At 32.7% G+C, this 9640-nt stretch overlaps 1 long non-coding RNA gene across 1 annotated transcript; it reads left to right on the plus strand.

The window, feature by feature from the left end:
- Positions 1-293: 293 nt before the first annotated feature.
- LOC134255087 (uncharacterized) lies at positions 294-834 on the plus strand. The gene is made up of 3 exons (XR_009989454.1): positions 294-456; positions 595-676; positions 777-834. It is a non-coding gene; the product is annotated as an uncharacterized LOC134255087 (long non-coding RNA).
- The last annotated feature ends 8806 nt before the right edge of the window (positions 835-9640 follow it).

A 9640-nucleotide genomic window follows, 5' to 3' on the forward strand; every position in this document is an offset into this window, starting at 1 on the left:
TATTTCTTACTTTCCATCGTTGCTATTGGCATTTTTTTCACGTTACTGCGCAATTTTGTCACTTCCTTATTATTGTAATTTCCTCCTAACTTACAAAGTTTAATGATCTTCTATTGAATTTATAAAATTCCAGTGAGGAAGTATTCAATGACATGTAAAAGTAATAATTATATCTAGTGTCCTGATGATTGTTAAATACAATAGATTACTTCATATACTATTAAAAATACAACTGTTAAATTCAGTTTATTTTTTCCTTTTTATTGACATTGCATATTTTGAGGATTAAACTGAGAAATTCGGTTTTAATTTAATAAGGAAATAAGTTTTAACCCATGATTCATGCAGCTTATATAAAGCTAAAAGTAATACATGTACCTTCACAGATGTTTGATTACCCCATCATGGATAAGAACTTTCTACTGATAATAATTGTTCTCCTTTTGAACACAAAAGGTTGGTAAAGGACTTTATTACATTCAGTTTACAGAAATTTCGATATAGTTTGCGATTGAATCGGCTGATATTCTGAGCTTATTTCTTTAATCAGCAAAGATATAGTTTACAATGTAGGAAAATATTCTTGTATTATAGATGCAATCGGACGATGTTACTACGAAAATGGAACAAATGCATTTGGTTTCTACTATGAATATAAACATTGGTAGCATTCGAAGTAAGCTTGTCTTTCATACTTTTATCCTTTTTATTTTATAGTTTCTATACTTTGGTTTTTGAAAAGCGTGGGTTTAACGTAATGTATTTATACATTTCAGGACTAGTAGTGAGTCTAGTTCTACCGGTACCAATCCAGGAGTAATTATAGGTGTTGTAAAACACAAACCAAAAATATCACCCTTAAGTCCCATTTCCCCGCATGGAGACATACACTCCAGTAGTTGTATCTTTTGATATCCCCATTATACTTTTGTTTCTTGTCGTTATCTCTAAAACCTTCGAGCTCTTTCCACAGAACTTTATAATTCTTCTGTAATGTAAAATATAAAGTAATCACACAATAGGCACGCCTTTTGTGCAATAAATAAAATAAAGTACAAAAAATTTGAAATAAAATTTATGACTTCTTTCTTATTAATTTAATTTACGGGACTTTAAAAGGATAGTACATGTATCAGCGTAGATCAAATCATGCCTCTAAATGAGATTTTCCCCTTGGGTAGACTTCATCATTTTACATTCCCTGGTACCTGGAAGGGAAGTAGGCTCTACAGACACCCCCTAGTATGATGGCTGCAACTCTGAAGCAAGACTTCATGGGAAGCTCTCACTGGCGCTGGAGACGTTTACGACATCTCATTACTTGTAGAGCATAAGTGTCAAAGTTTAAAGTTATTGGAACCTCCTTGGAATTCATTTTAGAAATTAACACTGGTATAAAAAAAGCAAAAAATAATTTCAAAAATCAATAAAGCTTTTTTTTTAATTTATTTATTTTGTCATGCTAAATGGAACAAAAACTAAAAACTAAAGGGAACAAAAATGTGTTTGGATTTGTGTGTTGAAATCCTTATGAGACATGTCCTGTCTTTATATGTTTATCATCATTTTCAAGTCATTGAGATGTCTTACAATTGAAATATCAATGTAAATAAATGATGCGCCGTGGGTTTCTGATAAATCGAGATTTTATATTTGGTGTAAACAAACGTATATCTTTGGCCTACGTTTGTCGACACAGTTTGCTCAGCAATAGATACATGTCTCTATATTTTAAGAGCAAAGTTAACATGAAATTTGGGAAATTTAAAAATATTAAGAGCAAACAAAATTTGTCTGTCAAGAATTAAGAATCAAATTATTAACATCTTAACAAATAAAATTGTCTATGGCTAGTGGCTGTTGGTCGATGTAAGAAAAGAAAGAACATAGGGAAAATTATATACGAGGGCTGTTCAATAAATATGTCCTGAACTATATGACATACATTACAGATATCATATGACATTAAACTTGACTTTCTCTCATTATTGAATCTTTCATGAATTTATAACAGTTTATGTGACCACTTTTCATCACATAGTTTCATCGTGAGAAGCTGGGAAACAAGGGCTTTTCGAGACACTGCATTATAAATGTATGGTAAATAATCAGTAAACTAGAGTGAAAATAAAAGCAGTGAAGTTCATTAAAGCTGCCGTAAAACTTGTTAAAAATCCCAAAGAAATATTTACTGAAATATGTGACATTTACAGCAAGTAATGCCTGTTTTATTGACAAAAGAGCAGGTTGATTTCAATGATAAAAAATTATATAATGGGCATCAAAAATGGGTACCCTCCTTGCCAACAAAATTATAACAACTTATGTACTGTTCGCCAAATTTCAACAAAAAATATTTGATGATGTATGATTGACTTTAAGACACATAGCAAATTTGATAGACATCACATGGGGGTAGTTTACACTATATTTAAGAAACGTTTGACGGTAAAAAAGCTTAGTACTTAAAGGTCACCCTATATTTTGAAAAATGAGTGAAAACGACAGTGTTTACGAAAGTCTAAACAATTATTTTAAAATATCAGTAATTGTAGTTATCCACGTTTATTTTATTTTCAAACAGATATTGAAACATGAATCTATTACTTAAAAACCTAAAAACAAAATTTACCATAAGATGTACTTGATAAAGACGACGAATGTCTGACAAGTGCTCAGGTATGCAAGAGCACAAAGATTTATATGTAATTTTCTTAAACATTAGTGGTATTGTTGTTCAAAATCGTATTCGGAGAGACAGTTTTATTTCTTGAGGAGTCTAGAAAGCACTTTTTTGGCCAAAAAAACAAAACAAAAAGGTTTATTAGAGGAAGGACCCATAATCAAGAATCCACTACATTGAATTTCTTCAAGACAGTGTTCAAACCTGCATGCCCTGAAGAGTTAAGGGGTTTTCGGGATAAACAGAAATTTAATATTTTTTCACATTAACAATATTCACCAGTTCTTTGACCGTTTGACTTGTTTCTATTTCCAAACTTGAAAAAAAAAACAACTTTCAGAAGGAAGAAACAAGTTCGGGAAATCATTGGATCTGCCATTTTCCAGTAGACTAAGGGTATACCCAAAAATGAGTTCTACAAACGATCAGAAATTGGATAAAAATAAAAAATGCTACGGACATGTACTTTACTTAAAAGAGATTATTTAGTAAAATCATGAAGAGAAAATCATTGAAAAGCGTCTTTTGCTTCTTTCTGAGCACCGAGGACATCATTTATTGAACACTTGTACTTCTAGGAATTATTTTGCTTTTTTACCATAACATAATAATTTTTTTCTTAAGTTCGACACAGTTTTACAGACGTGTCAAACTAGAATTATAGATTTATTTGGTGTTAGGAATTTTACACGTCCTTGGAAGTATGGAAACAAATGGTTAGTCTTTATTCATTCCATCGTAAAGTGTAATGGTCTCAGAATAAATTGACACAACGAAATGTGGAACTCGCAACCAATGCAAAGAAATCAGATCTGGGGTGATGTGAGCTTGTTTCTTGGTCCTGGTTATTATTTTCGCCGCAGTATTATGAATTCTTTGTAGTATTGATAGGGAGCTCGAGCTCAACCCGTATAGCAATGCATTGCCATTATCCAATCTAGAGGTGACGAGTGAGCACACTAAGGTTTTGCAGGCACTTTCTGTAATATATTTACGTATTCGACCGATATTACGCAGCTGATAGAAGCATTGTTTAGAAATACAACTTATCTGGTCGTCCATACTTAGTGACCAATCAAAACATACACCTTAATTTCTAACACAGGACGATACATTTATGATTTGACCATCAAAATTCAAATTTTAATTTGCAAAATCTCGGGATCTGTTTTTGGTGTAAAGATAATAAGTTCCGTTTTGTCTTGATTTAATTTAAGCAAGTTAGTTTTCATCCATGCACTAATATCTGACATGCATTTTTCTAGCCGTGCCGCTACGGCATCCCAGGTCGCTGTTGGTTTGATGATCATATATACTTGAGTATCATCAGCGTAGCTATGAAAGGACATTCCATGTCTGCGACAGATCTCACCAATAGGTTTTGAAAACATGCAGTAGAGCTTAGGACCTAAGACAGACCCTTGTGGAACTTATATGTACCATAATGTCTCTAAATGCCGAGCATATTCTAAATCTGAACCTTTCACCAGTAACGTGTGTACATAAATGAAAAAAATCGCAATTTTTAGAATTTCATGAGGAAGTTTTTATAAAAAAACAAATTTTAAAAACCGGAAATGTGTATTTTCATACAAGACTGCACGAGTGAGTACCTTTGGAATTCCTTTGGCTAAACTCAGTACAATTTCCAGTAGTGGTGCTTCTCGACTCTATGATTTTGTTATATTCCCAGGACCAGACCAATAATAATATATTTTGTTTGCAAATTTTTATTTTGTCAAAATATTTAAACAGTTTTTTTGTTCATCATTATTTATGTAAATTATAAACGTCATTAAAAAAAATTAATGTAAATTCTTCGTATAAAACATAGGTGTACAGTCATATTTCTGGAAATGCAATTCTATAAGACCAAGCAAAATTATAATAGATGAGCGTTGGTCTTTTAAAGAAGACTACCCTATATCACATTTCCCAATCTCGATTTATGATTCTGTGAATTCGTGGAATGAACCGAATTTAAACTGATTATCATTTTCTTTGATAGAGCCTATAGGTAAGTAAGAGAATCCTTGACTGCAAGAAGGATATGGAGATAACGAATAGTATTCACTATCAAAGTCCATAAAACAATACAAAATAGGGAACACGGACCTCCGAAACATCAGAGGTGGGATCTGGTGCAGTGGAGGAGTGAACATCCCCTGCTGAGTGGTCTTACCCGCCATGTGCGCCTTGTCATGATCGGGAAATAACGGAAAAATACGTCGTTAATTCAGTGAATAAATAATACACTAACAATTAGTATGAAAAACGTCAGTCAGCAGCAGGTTTTGAATCGTTATTAGCGTATTAAAGGAGGTTCCGATTTGTATAATTATATCGATCATTCTTCCACCTGACTGGCTTTAGAACAGGAGTATCAACGTTGAGCCTCAATTCTCTGCAGGCAGGGATACATACATGCACTAGACAAAATTCCTAACGCACCATCCAAGAAATTTAATATTTTACTTTTTAAAAGATGTTTATGATGCACATGTATATGAAATATAAGAATGGTACTTTAGCAACAAATGAAGCATTTAACTGTCTTCACTGATAAATAACTACAATGTTAATTTAAGTGTAAACATTTCATAGTTAAAATGAAAATCATGCCTAAATTTTTTGGAGGGATAAATTTCTATTTTTTCCTTTGCATTTGTGTTCTTTATGCTTGATCTAATTAAAAAAAATATTCCACTGTATGCAGATTTTGATCATTGAAGAGCGTGCAAAAGCAATCAGAATGATATCTGCAGGTGGTTCCTTTTGATAATTTTGTAAATAAATTATACAACTGTAAAAATAATAGATTTTTCTGGTAAAAATATTTTGCAAATAGATAAACAAACATAAAACGGCATTACGAAAGCACCGCACACGGCAATTCTAAGATTGTTGTACAAAATTGGGACAACCAGATATTGGGTGGACTAGGTATCGACACCAAGGCACCGAATGAATACTAGGCTATATGAATGTTAATTGCTGTTATATTGGTTGATCTTTGCTTCTGGTGCAACCTCTTGGGGCCATCATCAGTCGACACCAACTTCAATAATGGACGCATTGCACGTCAAAAAATTGGTTTTGGGGCATGCAAGTCATTTAGGGGTCTTGGCATGACACCAAGGTATTTGTCAGTTCTTCATTATTCAGAAGGTGGTGGATTTTATTTGGATCTGATTGTGTGCTTGTCCGTCCGTTCGACTGCCTGCCTGTTATTCTCTAAAAAAAAAACTTTTGTCTCCGGTCGTTATCCCTGAAACCTTTCAGCTCTTTCAACAAAACTTAATAAATCTTCTGTAATATAAACTATAAATCAATTTCAAAATGTTCACACCTCTTGTTTATGAAATAATTAATGCTTAAAAACTACAAATTATATCCTCTTCTTCCTTATGAATTTAATTTAGCGAACTTGCTTAAGAGGAAAGTATCATTCTAGATCAAAACTTGGTTTTAAATGAGACTTTCTACTTGGGTAGACTTCCTCTTTTTATATATTCTTTGGTTTCTGAAAGGGAAGTCGGGCCTAAGGGTCCTCCGACAGTTCTTTCTTCTCGCAGAATGGACAGTGTTTTAACTTCAACCTTTACATAGTTTAACTACAAAGTATCTGAATAAAGCGCATAAAACAAAGATGGGAAAACATAAATAAAGCTTCAACTACCAACTTTAAAATTAGCTAAACCAAGATTAAAGTTGGAAAATCCAAAATTTAAGTTAGAGTTTCCACCTTTAAAGTTGGAATTTTTAACTTTAAAGTTGGAAACGTCAACTCAAAAATATATAACAAGGCTCTTTATTTTTTGTCCCTTTTTTGAATTATTTTTCAATCTTTATGTAACTACATGTATAATGTCAAAACATTTCGACATACGATGTCAACATCACGTTTGATTTGTAACAAAATAAAGACAACGATAATTCTACTCAACGGCAGTAAATTCTTGTTTTATTGTCATCAGTAAAATGTGTGTATTTTCTTTCAATCTTTTGAACCACAAGATTTTGTGATTATTCAAATAAATCGTTCCTCGGGAAATAGTTTCCTCCCTCGGAGAGCTATAAATGTACTTTCATACTGCATAGGACAAGGTAGGGTAACGGCTGAATCTTGCCCCTTATTTGATGTAAGAATGAGAACATTGTTAAAATTCTGAAAGTTTGTAGTTAAGAACTTAAACTGATTCTTGCTTTGAGGATTTCCATCTATAATAGGACCAAATTCTCTACCCTTTAATGTCCATTTAATTCATAATACTCTGATATTAAATTAAAGCCCTAATAGTAGAAAAGGATTACCCGCAAGAAAATAAGCAGTCTTAGCCTACCTTGACCTTTCATATAAAAGAGGATGGACAACCTAAGGAAATAAGTATTTTAACAAAAATTTTGTCATTTATTCTCGGATCCATTGATAATTTTTTCCACATATGTAACTGGAGGAAACTTTCTCAGTACTAGGCAGATTCTGGAACACTTTTCTCTTCAGGTGTTAAATTTTTTGGAGGCATAATGAATAAAGAAGGGACTCCAAGCACGTTGAGGAACCTGTTATTAGTTGGTTTGTGGATCCGGGGATATGAAAGTAAGCAGGTAAGGGACGTCTCTATTATCAATGCAACTGTAGTGATCAAACCACATGCCTAAAAAATTATGTATTTTAATATGTTTTGGTTGTAACTACTTATTACAATACATATGTACTCAGCTTGGGATAAAAAAATGTCTTTTTGAATATTAAATGTAAACAGTTTTGCGCACATATCAATCACTCCCTAGCTGCAGAACTGTAGCGTTAATGGTTTCACGGCACCTACCAGATCAAACCTGACACAAAACAGTCCCATAGAAGTCCCAGAAAGCAGTCCCATCAGTCCAAGTGGGCGGAGTTTATAAATGGGCGGTTTTAGCTTATAAATGAGATTTCCAGTAGACAATGGAACCATAAAAGGCAGTAGAAATCGATTCTGGGTAGTAGGCCAGGAAACATATAGGAATACATATAGAAACAAATTGAAATTATAATATATTTAAAGAAGGAGAGGGCTTTCACATCTACATGTATGAATTTCACTTAACGTGTCTTGAGTATTTAATCACATTTATCTGGTCTATTAATAATTCAATTTCTTTATTTTCTGTGATTGATACTGGTCCCATATTTATTTTTTATACAGAAAATTAAACGTGAGTTCATTATTTTCCACCAGAATTAATTTTAAATAGATCTTGTCATTATATGGCCAATTTCTGTATCATCGGGATACTCTAAAGAATTTTCTTAATTATTGGGGCTTTCAAAAACTTTTTTGTTAATTTTGCCCAGAGTTACTTTTCAGTCATGATTATTTTTTACTGAAATGTCAATCTACTCATCTCTAATTAATTTCTCTAGCTCTATCATACTCATTTTTTTAAAAAGTTTACTTTTTACATGTTAGAGTGTACATCTGTAAATCAGCAGAATGGGACCCCCCGATTATGTTAAAAATTACCGTATAAGTAGAATTTTTAGCGAGGATTTAATTTTGGCATTATTAGCGAGGGTCCTGAGATCGCTAAAATTAAGTATCGCTAAAAATTAATTGCATTTCATTTGTAATAGCTTCTTAAGTAAGCATTTTAAAATCGCTAAAACTACCTCTCGCTAAAAATAAATTACCATTTTTTACGGAAAAATCGCTAAATTTGCGTCTCGCTAAAATTTCCACTTATACGGTAATTAATCCTGAACGAAATTTATTCTCATTTCATGTATCTTTTTTTGCATTACATAGATTGAAATAAGCGTCATTATTGACCAGCATGTTCAATGATGTGTAACGCTGATACGTATACCCAACTAACATGCATTGATTTTCTATCCAAAGGCGATTGAAACGGGGGGCGTTGATACCATTTATAATCATTAATCGGCCAGGAAAACACAAGCAAAACAAAAAATATAAATAACAATTCCCGGTATTTTCAACAGTTTACTTTTAAAATAGATATACTCTTTTAATAACTTGTTTATAAATTAAAAACTACCGGTAATTCCTTGATAAATTCCTCGATGATTATTCACATTGTTTATGTTCCGGAAGGATGATAGCATAATTTTATTTCATAGTAATTTAAGGAAGAATATGAAGATAACGAACTGTATTCAAACTCAAAGTCCATAAAACAATACAAAATAGGTGCAGAGCAAACACGGACCTCCCAAACATTAGAGGTGGGATCAGGTGACATGGAGGAGTGAGCATCCCCTGCTGACCGGTGTAACGACGAAAAGTGACCCCCGTAGAATATTGACCAGGGGTCATTTTTCTACGTAGAAAAATGACCCCGGGTCAATATTCTACGACAAATAGGGTCATTTTACGACTGTAGAAAAACATTCCAGACCATTAATTCTCCGACTCCACACACGTTGAAAAATGACCCTATAGAAAATTGACCCCCTGCTTTTTTATACTATACAACCTTATATCTGTGTCTCCGGATATTTTTTCCATACTTTCAAATGTAAGTAGGGGGATTTTTATGTTCTTTAATCCTTTCCAACATATATTTAATTGAATGCATATCTTAATAGTAGCATCACAATCAATGTACCTGGTATGGACTTATTTTTGGCGTGCAGAATCCCAATGAAAAACTTCAAGAGTACTCTACAACAATATATGTAAGAAGTAGTGATAATCAGATGTGGATACTCAAAAATTCCAAAGAACTTTTGGACAATTTGAAATCAAAAGATTTTTCTAAAATCAACAGCTTAACAAATTTCGCTTTTTCAAGTTTATACACAACCATACCCCGTGATAAATTAAAGCCCAGGCTTTTTGATATCATTGACAACTGGTTTTTTTTTTAATAAAAATGGAACTCGTAAATTTACTTACCTGGCCATTGGTCATTTGCAAAATTATTTTGTTAAAACACATTATGATTGCA

This window comes from Saccostrea cucullata, unplaced genomic scaffold (genome assembly GCF_032062105.1).
Source record: "Saccostrea cucullata isolate Sc308-1 unplaced genomic scaffold, CSIRO_AGI_Scuc_v1 ctg964, whole genome shotgun sequence".
In the NCBI taxonomy this organism is placed as follows: Eukaryota; Metazoa; Mollusca; class Bivalvia; order Ostreida; family Ostreidae; genus Saccostrea; species Saccostrea cuccullata.